This window comes from Palaemon carinicauda, chromosome 27 (assembly GCF_036898095.1).
Source record: "Palaemon carinicauda isolate YSFRI2023 chromosome 27, ASM3689809v2, whole genome shotgun sequence".
NCBI classification, from domain to species: domain Eukaryota; kingdom Metazoa; phylum Arthropoda; class Malacostraca; order Decapoda; family Palaemonidae; genus Palaemon; species Palaemon carinicauda.
In genome coordinates, this window is record NC_090751.1 from 49,087,762 (window position 1) to 49,103,310 (window position 15,549).

The following is a 15,549-nucleotide window of genomic DNA, read 5'->3' on the forward strand; positions in this document are numbered from 1 at the left end:
CTACCAGTACTGACGTCTCAGAAGAGGGAGGCATTGGAGTCGTCCACAGGGACGTCCTCCCTACGGAGGGATATGGAGGATGTCCTACATGCTTCATACTCTGGATCTTTTCCGTTGGGATTATGCCAAGGTGTTGTAATCCAATCCCAGGGGAATACAGCCAATGGGTTTCTTGACAGGGCATTGGCAACGGGATTCATATTCCCAGGGGCGTGTTGAAGGGTACAATTGTATTCAGCCATGGCGGAGAGATGTCGATATTGACGGGTGAATCAGCCATCGGACTGTTGAATGAAGGTTTGCACCAGAGACATATAAGTAGTAGGTTGGCCAGGGCACCAGCCACCCGGTGAGATATTGCTGCTAGAGAGTTGTTGGGTCCTTTGACCTGCCTGAAAGTACTACATTAGTTCCTTCTCTATGGTTACACCTCATTTTCCTGTTGCTGACACATACACCGAATAGTCTGGCCTAATCCTTACATACTCTCCTCTGTTCTCATACACCTGACAACACTGAGATTACCAAACAGTTCTTTGTCGATCGAGAGGTCAACCTCTACAATGTAATTGTTCAGTAGCTACTTTCCTCTAGGCAAGGGTAGAAGAGACTCTTTTGCTATGGTAAGCAGCTCTACTAGAAGGACACTCCAAAATCAAACCATTGTTCTCTGGTCTTACACTGTGCTATAGCCTCTGTACCATGGTCTTTCACTGTCTTGAGGTAGATTTCTCTAGCATGAGGGTACACGTGGGACTTGCTATTCTATCTTATTTCTCTTCCTCTTATTTTTTTAAAGTTTTTATAGTCTATAAATTAAATATTTATTCTAATGCTGTTACTGTTCTTGAAATATTTTATTTTGATTGTCAATTACTTTTCTTGTTTCCTTATTTCCTTTCCTTATTGGGCTATTTTCCCTGTTGGAGCCCTAGGGCTTATAGCATTCTGATTTTCCGACTAGGGTTATAGCTTATGAAGTAATAATTATAAGAATAATAATAATGTGGTGCCTTCCAAGAAGTGGCGAAAGTGACCGCCAGCAAATTGCTATCGAAGGTAGAGCAACCGGATTCTGCTTTGGATAGTTTTCTACTGAAGGAGGCCACTGGCCGGGTCAAGCCGTTGAGCACATGCTCGAATACGACATTGCTGGCATTGGTGGAGAAAAAGAGAGGTGAATGTTGTATGGGAAAAGTGAGAGCAACAGCAGCTGATAGGGCATTCTTTGCATTGAAGAAGGCCGTTTCTTGAAGGGGACTCCCCTTCAGGCTTGCCTTTGAGGGAAGTGTAGAGGGGGCCAAGGGTATTAGCAATGGCTGGCTGGAAATGTTGATAACATTTAATCATGTCTAAGAATTCTTGCAGTGCTTTGATGACCGAGGGAGTGGAAAAGTTTTGAACGGCTGCTATCTTCAGAGAGAAGTGATTGACTCCCTCAGAAGGATACAGTGCGCTAAGAACAATACTTCAGAGGTGCCAAAGGTACACTTGTCATGCCAGACAACAAGATCATTCTGTTGTAGGTGGTCGAGCAAGATGTGTGGACGATGGAGCTGTTCCTCTTTGGAGGAAGAGAACATTGTATGTCGTTCACGTAACATACACAGAAGGGGAGGTCCCCCTAAGATGCCGTCCATGAGACGTTGAAAAGTGGCCCCAGTATTACGAAGGCCAAAATAGGAGTAATTGAAGGTGTAGGTACGAGGGGGGGGGGGGGGTGATGACAGTCTTGTGGATGTCTCCTGGGTACCTGATTATACCCCTTCAGGAGGTTAACCACGTAGAAAACTTTCTCTTTGTGCAAGCAGGTGGTCGCGTTGACGATGTTTTGGAGGGGTTAGTGATCCGGTTCTGTATGCCTATTCAGGTGCCCACACTGTCTTGATATGGTGGTAAATACAGTGTTTGCTGGAAACTGTAAGTGTTAGACCAAGTTTTCGATGGAAAACGGACAGGTATGATGTGAGGTGGTAGGCGTAGGCATCTGTGGGTGTGCTGATGGGGAGAGCAAGGTCAGAGGGGGCTGGTTGAAGAGGTGTTGACTAGTAGATTCATCATTCACGAGTAAGATTCATCATTGACTAGGCATTGGTGAGCAACATCGACCAGGAGCTGATGATGTGAGAGGCAATCTGCACTGAGGATTGGCAATGTGATGTCAGCAACGAGAAACTTCCAGTGATATTTGCCACTCCAAACAATAATGTGAGGTTCTTGTTAACCATGGGTGGGTATCACAGATCCGTTGGCAGCTACTAGGTGGACGTCAGCAGATTTAAACAGACTACGTCGTGTCCTGTTAAGGGGCCTTGGCAGAAGAAAATGGAAAGCACTCGTGTCTACCAAAAATCGCACGCCCATACCTGCATCATGTAAAAAGAAAAGATTAGTGACAGAGGAGGCCACAGTCACAAGCGATGGCCTACTTATACGTTTTTTTGGCCACTGACAACCTTTCGAACATTTCTTCGCATCAGCCCCAAATTTGGACTTGTAGTACCATAGCTGCGGCCGATGGGCGTCAGTAAGTAGCTGTATAGGTCGTTGGTTTGGGCGTGAGGGAGTGGTGGATGGTCGCCACTCCAGCAAGTCACAGGGTGGCCGTCTGTGTCCCACCACATTCATGTCGGTTTCAGTTGATGTTGAATAGTTTTCCACTTTGTTAGGAGTGGAGGTGTTGATGGAGGTCTTGAAGTTGATGAAGTGGTTGTCCATAAGGGTGTACCGACCGTGTGTCACACGATCGTACATAGTTCATTTTGTGTATATATTATGCTTGTATCTTCCCTCATACTGAAAAGAACCAGAATAAACATGTCTGCTTCTCTCATCTGTAACGGTGTCTGTTTTTAACATGAAATTTCTTGTTGCTTTGAGCTTTTATATATAAAGTAGAGTGTTTTATAATAAACTCACTCAGTTGCTATCATACTGTCTTTGAGTCACAACCTTCTCTCGGCCCGTCACAAGGGCGTTGACTCTGGTCATCAGGTCCTTCATGGGCAAAATATCGACATTGGGGATGGCAGCGCCTACAGGTTCCGGCAAGTGCCGTACCCAAAGGGCAAAGTAGATTCATTTCACGAGGAGAGGTGTCTGTGGCAGGTTGTAGGCGAGCAATACTGGTCATTTCCCTGAGAGTGAGTGAAGCCTTTTAGTTCACTAAAGATTTTTGAGAGGGCTGAAAAAGTTTTGCTATGCGGACGGCAGGCGATGGCGAGTACTGCTCCAAGGGGTATGATTTGAGGGTCTCGTACGTTATTGGGGTGTCCCGTTGCTCACACAGACAATCGGAGATTTCCGGGAAAGAATCCATGGGGATTGCTGTGAGAACGTAATCTGCTGTGGTACTTGACTTCGTCATGCCCTTGATGCGAAACTGGATTTAGCACGCTGGAGCCAGGCGAACACTTCTCTGCTGGCGAAGGACGGTAGTTTCAAGGTTGTGGCGTTGATAGTCAAGTCAGTGTCGAAAGGCGGCATCATCAAACAGTAAGATACAGCAGTGAGGGGGAAGGCGGGAATGAGCTGGATACTCTGGTGGTCACTAATGTTCGTGAGGGTCAAGTTAGGTGATAACTGAGAGGCGAGATTAATATAACTAAACTTCATTAAACAGGATATCGACTTGCGAGCAAGAACGTTACAAAAATTCAAACAAAATTAGGAATGAACTATCAAGTTTTTACAGGTTGGTTTATTATCAGTGTAGGGAATAGCGAGTGTTAAGATAACAATCAAAACCGTTACAGTGTATGAGCATGTTTCATAAACACGTGCTGTATATGTCCATAAAATTTTATTCATTAATATTAAGATGTCAGTCAGTTTCTGAAGTATCGGGCAGGGGAACAATATTCAGAACATGACAAAAGAAGAAAAAAACAATCACAACATAGACGCCTCCAAAAATCCTGAAAGAGACACACGTCTGCAAGCCGGGGATCCAGTGTCCTTGATTTACCAACAGTCAAAGTTTTAGTGTTAGAAAGAGTTCAGTTTCATACCTCATAATTTTCACTATGGATTAAATAAAGTAAGATTTTAAGAGATTCAACCACCACGTGCCTGCAATAATATGTGATCAGTAGAAAGAGATAGATAGTAGTAGCGTCATCTGTCTTACCAACAATCATGTTTTCATGGCCAAACCACACGTACTGTACGTAGTTTGACGAGATCATCTCAGAACTGGTATGTTATTATTTTATTTATTATTTTCTTTGTTTCTTGGATCTACATTATATTTATTGGTCGCACACATTTGCAAGAAGTACTTTTACGCAAACTGTTCAGAAGGAATTGAAAATTAAGAGAGCCTAATAATGCAAATACTTCACGTCATTGTGGTAGAAATGACTAAACAATTTGTGAAAATACAATTTCATGAATTATCTAGTTTCATACATTTATAAAAGTAAGCATTGTAACTGTGAATGAAGAAAATGACAATACTAGTAGAAAGGTGTGAAAGTAATTTGCTTTAATGAAATAAAAAATATGATGATTTTAATCACGTCTTATATTTTTCAAAATATTTTTACACATTTTTGGAGAACTAATATTTTACAAAGCGGTAACAGTAGAATTTTTCAAATTAAAAGGAAGTTTATTGTCGTATGACAACCAATAAATCTTTATTTGTTTTCGTTGCCGATAGTAAAGATTTAGAAGTTTAGGTGAAGTGGTATATGATTGCACATTTTCTGTATTTATATCATTTATCACATTTAGTATCACTTTTTCTTTATAATATGATAGGTTATCTATGAGCCACTGTTCTGGGGGCAGATTATATATATTGTATTTGCCTACCATTCCTTTTGTAGAGCCATCAGACAGTTTTCCGTTGTCAATTTCTAAACCTGGAATCAATAGCAGGAAGAAAAATTATGCGTAAATTGGCTGATTTTCTATCCCAACATATTCGAACAAAAAAAAATTAAAATTGCCCAATTGGCAGATTTAGTATCATTTGGAAGTGGCTTTAACGATACTATTTTAAGGATATACCTTGTGCTTATTTACTCAAAGTTTCCATTGCATATATATATATATATATATATATATATATATATATATATATATATATATATATATATATATAATATATATATATATATATATATATATATATATATATATATATATATATATATATATATATATAGATAGATTTAGATATAGATATAGATATAGATATAGATATAGATATATATATATATATATATATATATATATATATATATATATATATATATATATATATATATATATATATATATAAAAAGTGTTTGTGTACGAATATATGTCTATACTTTTGAATATGCATCTATTATCATTATCACAAGTTATGCTACAATCGTAGTTGGAAAAGCAAGATGCTATAAGCCCAAGGGCTCCAAAATGGTAAAATAGCTGAGTGAGTAAAGAAACAAGTAAATGAAAAGCTATAAGAGAAGTAGTAAACAATCAAAATGTTATATACTAAGAACATCATTAACATTGAATTAGGTCTGTCATATATAAATTATAAAAACTTCAAAACAAAGAGGAGGAATAGAAATAATAAAGAATTGCGTAGCCGAGTGAAACCACAAGCAAGAGAATCCCAATCCAAGATAGTTGTTGGCCATGGTACAGAGGATATGGCACTACCCAAGACTAGAAAACAACGGTTTGATTTTGGAGTCTCATCTACCCTTACGAAGAGGAAGGCAGCCGCCATTGAACAATTACATTGCAGTAGGTAACCCCTTGAGCGAAATACAAATTCTCTCTCCATATATCTCGGTGAGCAATCTACCACATACATATTAAAAACTTAGTCTGCACCTCAGGCACATTTCCTGTGATGAACTCCAGGCATATCTCAAGGGAACAGGTAACAAACACCCGAGGTGAAATTCACATAATGTTATCAATGACATTAAAGACGATTATTTGTACAATACTCTCTGTCTTACATATTCATAATTTTCTTTGGGCTTTATTCACCTTTCTTGAATGTGTACATAATAAATTAGGAAGCGTTCCCTCATTATTACAAAACTTATATCATTAGGGAACTGATTTATATTTGAACAACAAAATTGGAATGATGACCTATTAATATGATATAACTGAGTTATAGATTTAGGTATCAAAATAATCGTTATTAGTCCCTGTTTATTAATATATAACTCAGGCAGATGAAATATTTTCATTTTTATTTTTGATTCCTGGGGTGATATATTCTAAATGCAACAATGGGTTTCCAAACGAAAAGTGACGTGCAAAATCCTCAAACCCTGGGTAACATTTCCTTTCTCGATACATGTACATATATTAACTGACTATGCTGTGATATATTACCTTGATTTCAATATCATTCTTTTTTCTTTCTCCTTTAAAAATGAGAGTTTACGTTTAACCACTAATAGTGAAACAGATTGCTTTTTGTACGAAAATTAGAATAAAGAAACAACTGTCTTCCCGTCAAACTAAACTTGATCGAAAACAAGCACACACAAATATATATACAGTATATATGTGTTTGTTTGAACACAACATTTGTTAGTGACCTAAAATATCTATTGTCTGTTTTGCGCTTAAAAATATACAGTAGGCTACGAGCAATGTTTTCTTCGTGGCATCCAATTAAGTTATGACCCTATGTATGGATTCCAGTATCATGTTTTTATTATGCTGTTTATTTTTAGAACTAATGATTGCGATAGCAACTTTTAACTTGTTTTTCCACCAGCACAATTTCCCTCACATTTTTCCTTTGATGGAGTATCAGGCCACTTAATAACAGTGAATTCTATTGAGAATATTTTCCGACTCTTCTTATGATGAAATGACGTTTGAATCGATATAATAAAATTAAAAATTCATATGGATGAATTGAGAGATAGATTTACTTTTTTTTCAATATGTAACTATTGCTGTTTAAAAATATATTTTCCTATTTCTTATAAAGGTTACTTTTAAGAAATTCTTGGGCTTTAATAATGCCCTTCAAGAATCTTCAACCATTTTTTATTTCATTCATCGGCGTTTTTGTTTTTGATATCATAGTTGGAAGTATCCATCCATTTGTCAATACGAAGGGGCCTTGGCTAATCAAGAAAAGAAACTGTCCGTTTGAGTTTTGATAACCTTTTTTAACAAAACAAGAAAATGTTGTTTTATTCCTTTTTAGTCGATATTTCATTTAAAATTGATTGATTGATCAATGTCTTTGGTGGGGTGGGGGACTTTCATGTAATTGAGAAACATTTTATTCCTTTATGCGAAGCTTATGTAGTTGAATCTTAGTGACACGGAGCTACTACTTATGGATATTGCAAAACTAAATCAGTACTGCCATTATGGCATATCACTTGCATTTGCAGATTTATCCAAAGCGAGTATTCGGCTCTACTAATTACTAATAGCGGAATTTTATAATTATGTATCACATAAAAATTTTTAGGTAATGGATGTCAGGATGATAGATAACTGATAATTTAATCAAGTAATTTCTAGGTAAGACTCATATAACATCCTTCTCAGAATTCTGTTATTTGCTGGAGGTGGCTTTGGGCAATACACAAAAACACCTGTGTTATTTCGTGTCGATAAGAATCTATATGATAAATAATATTTATTCCGGGAACAAGCCTCTCATATAATGTATGCAATATACGTGACGTGGAAATCGTAGTGAAGCTGAAAAGTGTCCACTCTTTTCATAATTATTTTTTTCACACTTTTAAAGATTTGAAGGTCACTCATGAATAGCAGAGGCAAGGGACAGTAACATTGTCCTATTGAGCAGGACAGTGCCCTAGAAACTAACCATATATACATATGATTAGAGCCCAAGCCCCCTCTCCACCTAAACTAGGACCAGGGAAGGCCAGGCATGGGCTGCTGTTGACTGAGTAGGTAGACTTATAGGCTCCCTCAAACCCTCCATCCTTCGTTCGCAAGGGTGGTGAGTTTGCAGACACTAAAAAAAACTACCGGGTTTGAGCGGGACTGGAACCCCAGTCCGGCGAGCGCCAGACAGGGTCGCGTCTAATAGGCCACCACAACCCGTTTGTAATTATCAGACGTTAATGCAACCTTTTGAAATATGTGTCTTGTGAACATTTAATAGATGTAGAGCAAGACATCACAGTTATTACTTTTTATGAAAATATTTTCAAATAGAAGTTATTTTTCAGTACATTGTTTGATTAGTCCAGACGTCTTTCAAATACCTTAGATGAAACATATAAATTTTCCTGAACGATATTTACTATAAGAACCTTTGAATTTTGCCATCATTTAACTTGTTATTGCTTTGTAACTCCAACATTATCTATAATTTTTGACCGTCAGCTCTGTTAACGTTTGAATACATATGAAAAAAAAAAAATAATTTTTCCCTTAATTTGCAGTTTGGCTTTCAAAAGGCCATTGGTAATTGTAATTGCAATGTTCGATTTAAATCCATATAATTTGGTCATAAATTTCGGGATAATAATGTGGCTATTGTTTTCAAGGTTGAACAGATTAGAGTTGGCGTATAATGTTTAAGTATTACAACCAAGTTTTTGACAAATAGCTTGCAGATTAATTATAACAATAAAATGAGCAACAAGAGAGATTATATCCTATTAGTCACTAAGCTGCCATCAATAATTATTGATGGCAGCTTAGTGACTAATAGGATATAATCTCTCTTTTTGCTCATTTTATTGTTTTTGATACTTTGTACGCACGATATGTGGTCTACCTTTGGAAATGAGCTCGCTGCTTATATGATAATGATACCCTTCTCTTTGCATCCCATATCCTGACTGTAGACCTGAGGTTGATGAATCTCTTAATAGAGATCTAGCAAAATTAGTATATGGTGCAAATTATGGGAATGATGAAAAAAATCGCTAACAAAATTCTTCAGTATGATGGTTAGTAGGCTTTTTTGGATCTTCCTTACCCAAATATTAACATATCTGGTTACATTTCGCATGGCCACCAGGTTGAATCCCCCTTCAGCCTACGAGTTGAACCCTTTTACTGGGGAGGTCACTCCTGTGGTTGAGCACCACGGCGGGTGGATGACGTTCTGATGAGCATCTCCTCTAATGAAATTGAAACCAGATACCTTTATCATTTACATGCAGTCTTTTTAAGATCTTAGGCATCATTCTTGACTGAAGATTAACTTGTGAGAAACGTGTCTGGACTGTCTCTTCTTTAATTGGACAAAAAATTAATTTGGATATAAATCTTTCAAGATTGTTAACTTGAGGACCTGTCGTTCATAAGGAGTGCTATGATTATTTGATTTGGTCGTGTTATGAATTTTGTTCTCCTGTGTGCTCTTATATGTTGGTAGCTTGAGTTATTGAACAATAACTTGACAACTTTTAAATTTCCTATCATCGATCTACATATTCTCAGGAACTGTCGTTCAATCAGTTTACTTTTTATATTTTATAAGATTTTTCTTGATTTCGATCATCATTAGAATTCAGATCTTATGAAAGTTTGCATTTAATTCTAATTGCATTGCGTTCTATTTCATAAGGGTTAATGCTATATATTATTCTTCCAGAAGTTTTATTCTTGCTGTGACCAAATATGGGATTATCTTTCCCACCTAATTCTTGAATCTATAGAATTACAGAAGTACAATCTTATTGCAAATGTTTTTTTATTCAATAAGTTAACACAAGCCTCATTTGATTGTCTAATTCTAATTTATATAAAGGGATTTTCTTGATTTCTTTCAATTTTGACCTTACCTCTTCCTTCATTTTCCGTATTGTGGGCACCAAGGGCTTATAGCATTCTCCTTTTGTAACTGGTGTCGCAGCTTAACTTGTGATAAGATTAATAATTGATCGCAGCACTAAGGCTACCTTTAATTAGTCTTCTTAGACAACCTTGTCTGCTAACACAGCTGCTGAATAAGTTCTTCTGTTTTGGGTTTTAGTTTTCTCGTGGTAGATAAACCCGGTTCATGCTTTTCTTTGTTTATTTATTGTAAGGCTCGTTTCTGGCCGGAAGGGCCGACCAGGCAATGTACAACATGTTTGTTTATTTCGTAGCTATTGTGTATCAATTGTATAGGCTCGTATTTTTTTATTTACTTTATATTGGATTTAATTTTATGTAGTTCTGCTCTTTTATTTTCCCCTTAGTCTTTTCTCTTAAAGATACACAATTATATATTTTCTCCCTTCAGTTTCTTATGACAATGTACTTAATTTTTGCCCCACAGCGTAATATTTTATTGGTCAATATACGTTCGCCTATATGTGTATTTCCTCGCTTGGGAATCATGAACCTGAACCATCATTGTATACGCTTTATGGAAGGTAAAAGACTAACCTGCCCACATAAATAATCGCCGACTGACAGACACGACCACTTGTTGCAATAATTCAAATATAGAAAAGACTGTACAGGATGTAAAGTAGAAAAGATAGTTTCATTTCAGTCTTCGTAAAAGTAAATGTTCAGGCAATTAGAATCTTGTAGCATTAAAACACGCTCTCTCAATAGATTGTTATTAATCATAATAGTTTTACAAATAAATTCCAACTCTCAATATACGTTTTCAAGTTAACCCTCTTTTCTCTTATGCACTGAAATTACGCAAACCTCCTACCTCCTGTGTACTGAAAGTACGTAAACCTCCTGCGTACTGAAAACATTTAAACCTCCTGCCTCCTGTGTACTGAAAGTACGTAAACCTCCTGCCTTCTATGTACTGAAATTACCTAAACCTCCTGCCTTCTATATACTGAAATTACGTAAACGTCCTGCCTCTTGTGTACTGAAAGTACGTAAACCTCCTGCCTTCTTTGTACTGAAAATATGTAAACCTCCTGCCCTCTGTGTACTGAAAGTACGTAAACCTCCCGCCTCCTGTTTACTGAAAGTACGTAAACCTCCTGCCTCCTGTGTATTGAAAGTATGTTACCTTCCTGCCTCCTATGTACTGAAATTACGTAATCCTCCTGCCTCCTATGTACTGAAATTACGTAATCCTCCTGCCTCCTATGTACTGAAATTACGTAAACCTCCTGCCTCCTGTGTACTGAAAGTATGTAAACGTCCTGCTTTATGTGTACTGAAAATACGTAATCCTCCTGCCTCCTATGCACTGAAATTACGTAAACCTCCTACTTCCTGTGTATTGAAAGTATGTTACCTTCCTGCCTCCTATATATTGAAATTACGTAAACCTCCTACTTCCTGTAACTGAAATTACGTAAACCTCCTACTTCCTGTAACTGAAAGTACGTAAACCTCCTGCCTTCTGTGTATTGAAAGTATGTAATCTTCCTGCCTCCTATGTACTGAAATTACGTAAACCTCCTGCCTCCTATGTACTGAAATTATGTAAACATCCTGCCTCCTATGTACTTAAATAACTTAAACCTCCTACTTCCTGTGTACTGAAAGTACGTAATCCTCCTGCCTCCTATGTACTGAAATTACATAAACCTCCTACTTCCTGTATACCGAGAGTACGTAACCCTCCTGCCTCCCGTGTACCGAAATTATGTAAACCACCTCCTTCCTGTATACTGAAAGTACGTAACCTTCCTACCTCCTGTTTACTGAAATTATGTAAACCTCTTGCCTCCTGTGCACTGAAAGTACATAACCCTCCTGCCTCCTGTGTACTGAAAGTGTACTGAAATATTGTAAACCTCCTGCCTCCTGTGTACTGAAAGTACATAAACCTCCTGCCTTCTCTGCACTGAAATTACGTAAACCTCCTACCTCCTGTGTACTGAAAGTACATAAACCTCCTACTTCCTATGTACTGAAATTACGTAACCCTCCTTCCGTCTGTGTACTGAAAGTACATAAACCTCCTGCTTCCTATGTACTGAAATACGTAAACCTCCTGTCTCCTATATACTGAAAAAAATAAAAGTTAAAATTTTTTTCCCAGCCTTCCAGTGCTCCCATGAAGTTCCAGAATGTCTTTGCCATCACCTGGAGGCCAACTGCTCCGGATTAGGACTCCGCTACTTCCCTGACATCGAGATTAACATCAACCGGTTGTAAGTATTTGAAGATTTTGTTTTTTTTTTTCTATTTTCGAAAGGAAGGGTTAATCTCTCTCTCTCTCTCTCTCTCTCTCTCTCTCTCTCTCTCTCTCTCTCTCTCTCTCTCTCTCTCTCTCTCTCTCTCTCGTTTTAATATGTTAGTGATTACACAAGTCGATTATTTGTGTCGGTCTGCAATTAAGCAAAATGGGTTTAATATCGTACATCTCTTTGGATTACCAATATTCAGTAGGAACGTTTACTCGTGTTTTTTTTTTTTTTTTTTTTTTTTGTACAGTGTTTACAATGATTGTATATATTCAAAAGGTACGCCTAATTTAGGTTTTTTGTTCATCGTTTGTCCGTCCTTTACAATTTTAAAAGTACGGTATTTGTGAGTATGTAATATAAAATGAGTGGTTAATTGAGCATCTTTACCAATATTGTACATATTTTATGAGTATCTCATACTATTTTCCTTGCCATTTACAGTAGCCTACGTGTAGAATAATTTATAAAAACTAATTGTTTGTGACTGTAATTACGTAATATCTTAAAATGAGCGTTTGGATGAACATCTTTACTAATATTGTACCTAGTTTATAAATATCTCATATATTTTCCATGTCATTTATAGTACTTAGAGGAGTATGTTTTCTGAAAAATAGTTTATCAGTATTGAATACTTAACCATTAATTAGTATAGACATACTATATTAAATTAGATTAGAAAACTAAAAGCTCTGATGGGAGCTGTCATATTTCTAAAACAGAAGGCTTTTCCAAAACCAAGTGACAATAGATATAAAGAAAATATAACTGGAAGAATTGTGTAGATGCTCATGTGTGCCGGTCTAGCTGCAAGTTGATAAAAGAAAAATATTTTAGGGTCAGAACAAAACGCCTGAGGGGAGCAATCTCACCCTTATGGATTTTCCGATATAGTAGAAAGCTTAACATTTCCGGTTATATTACCTTTCAAGGGAAGTAGCTTTATACCGATATTATAAAACTATGATTACATAAATTGTGTGCGTGTGTTTATGAGTATACCTGAGTCTGTAAACGGGATACATATGATTTATGCGTATAGGTACTCACTTCATCGTTACCACATACGCACTTACTATATATATATATATATATATATATATATATATATATATATATATATATATATATATATATATATATTTATAAAATCGGTGATATTTATTCATATGTGTATAGGTTGTGCTGTCAGGACTGCTTTTAAGAGTATATAGGCAATGTGACAAATTTGCCTGCATTCATTTTAATCATATTGTGGTATATTTAAGCTCATCTTTGTTTTGAAATATTGGAAATGTAGTTTTATCTTTATTTTTCATTGAAAATCATTATTAGACTCCTACGAAAATGCAAAAAGATGTTTCGTGTGTTTTAGTCTCATCGTATCAAGTGTATTTATTTTTATTGTAAATTTTGCTCTCACTTTTTGTTAATGTATTGCGATTTTCATAGTAAATTAATGCAACCACATTTTTAAAGATACTTTATTGCGTTTCTATAGTAAATTTTTGCCCATTTTTTATAAAAAAATTTATGCACACACTTTTTTGTTAAGATATTTTATTGCGCCCATAAGAATTGTAAAGGTCAATGAACGACCATTCTCTAAAACAAATCATTTCCCATCTTTTAACATAAGCTACATTTTTTTTCTACTCGTTTTTTACTTAGAAGATTCCTCCCTCCCTGTAAGCTACAAAAGTGGCTCTATTCTGTTATCAACACAGGACCAAAACCCTATTTGCTATGAATACACCTGTGTTATAAAATTTCCCTTTGTACAGAGATCATGATTATTTGGGTTAGAGAGAAATATGTGGTCACTGACTAATATTGGTCTTGAGGCCTGTCAGGTTTTACACTTGTTTTTACTGGCTACATTTGTTTATGATATATGTTGACATTTCCTGGTGACTATAAACAGGAAAAGAGAGAGAGAAAAATGTGGTGTTATGTTTCAATTGCCTGGGCTGTTATAACTTATTATTGGCAATGATAAAAACTCTTACTAGATATGCAAGGCTTTCAATATTTTGTAAAAGTAGCCAGCAGACATCCAAGGGAATAACACTTCTAATCGAATAGTGACGGATTGAGTTTAAGGCGACAGACAAGATCTCTGTCTCTTCGGCTTAGACTCTCGATGCCTGGCGGATGATCTTACTGGAAATAGTCTGGAATTAGTTAGGCAATGCGCATCACAAGGAGCTGGCTATCCTTTGATGAATCTAGCTAATGAATCCTCTATGGAGGCCCTTTACGTTAGTAGGCGTAGGATGAGATGATGATGATGATGATGTTTTTAAATCAAAAACATATCAACTTTTGGATACTTTAACAGAAATTTTAAATCTTATTTTATTTACATTAAAATAATTTATCATTCTACTTTTTACATATTCTAGTAATTGCGGGTCAGTACTTAAAAATCCCAAGTATCTTAACATTCATATCGGTTCTCAAAAGAGAAATCTAGATCATCTGCTGTAGGCGTGGGTTGTCGGGATAGTCACTTCCGCGTTTTCTTGTGTTATGGTTATTCATGCAGATGCCACAAGTAAGCCATAATCCCCTTTTCCTCTGTGTTCAAAGAACCTCAAGATATTCATAAAGTCTTAAGGAAAGTAGCAAGATCAAAGAGAGCGAAGTCCTTAGATGATGATGATCGCTATGTCAGTTGTTGTTGTTGTGCGAGATTTTGTTGCTGTCTCTTTTCAGATGTTCAGAAGTTGCTAATGTGTGTATGATTACTGGCTTTTGTATGCTGTCGCTCATTAGAAATCCCTTTGTCTCTGCTTTATATCGATTTTATTCTCTCTCTCTCTCTCTCTCTCTCTCTCTCTCTCTCTCTCTCTCTCTCTCTCTCTCTCTCTCTCTCTCTCTCTCTCTCTCTCTCTCCGTTTTTATAGGTAGAATTAACCAGTAAATGGTTGTATGTGCAAGTTTAAGTAACATATTTACTGAATTTAAATGACATTTTTAACCCTAATTGTCTTCAAGTCAGAGGTGTATTACGAAGTTTCTCTTCAGTCCACCTAACCTTGCCTCTGTTAGGTAGCATGCATGGTGTTTAAAAACTCTAAGGCCAATCTTTCATTCTCCTTTTTTTCTTTAAAAATTGTGTGAAAAAAATAATCAACACTTTTTTTTTTTTTTTTTTTTTTTTTTTTTTTTTTTTTTTTTTTTTTTTTTTTTTTTCTTTACAGTTATTTTGCGGACAACCAGCTGAGTGTTACTCTACACGCCGAGCCAATCAGAGGTCATCAGCAAGTTGTGTATCTGTAAGTTTTATTTTATGATTTTACAGATTTTCTGTATATTAAGGGTTTTGATAGTGTATTTAAAATTGCGTATTTTTTTTAAAGGGATTGTACGTTTCTGTGTATTATTTATTTTACTACCATCATTTTGAACGTTGCTTTGTCTTGAAAGGAAAGGACGAGCTGCAAACATACATGCATACATC

The 15,549-nt window shown here is 36.3% G+C and overlaps 1 long non-coding RNA gene across 1 annotated transcript in view; it reads left to right on the plus strand.

Moving 5' to 3' along the window:
* The window catches only part of LOC137621192 (uncharacterized), a 45,399-nt gene that overhangs the window by 5,326 nt on the left and 24,524 nt on the right, over nucleotides 1-15,549 (plus strand). The window contains exons 2-3 of the long non-coding RNA XR_011040169.1: nucleotides 11,936-12,047; nucleotides 15,290-15,364. This is a non-coding gene — a long non-coding RNA (uncharacterized lncRNA). The remainder of the gene's footprint in view (nucleotides 1-11,935; nucleotides 12,048-15,289; nucleotides 15,365-15,549) is intronic.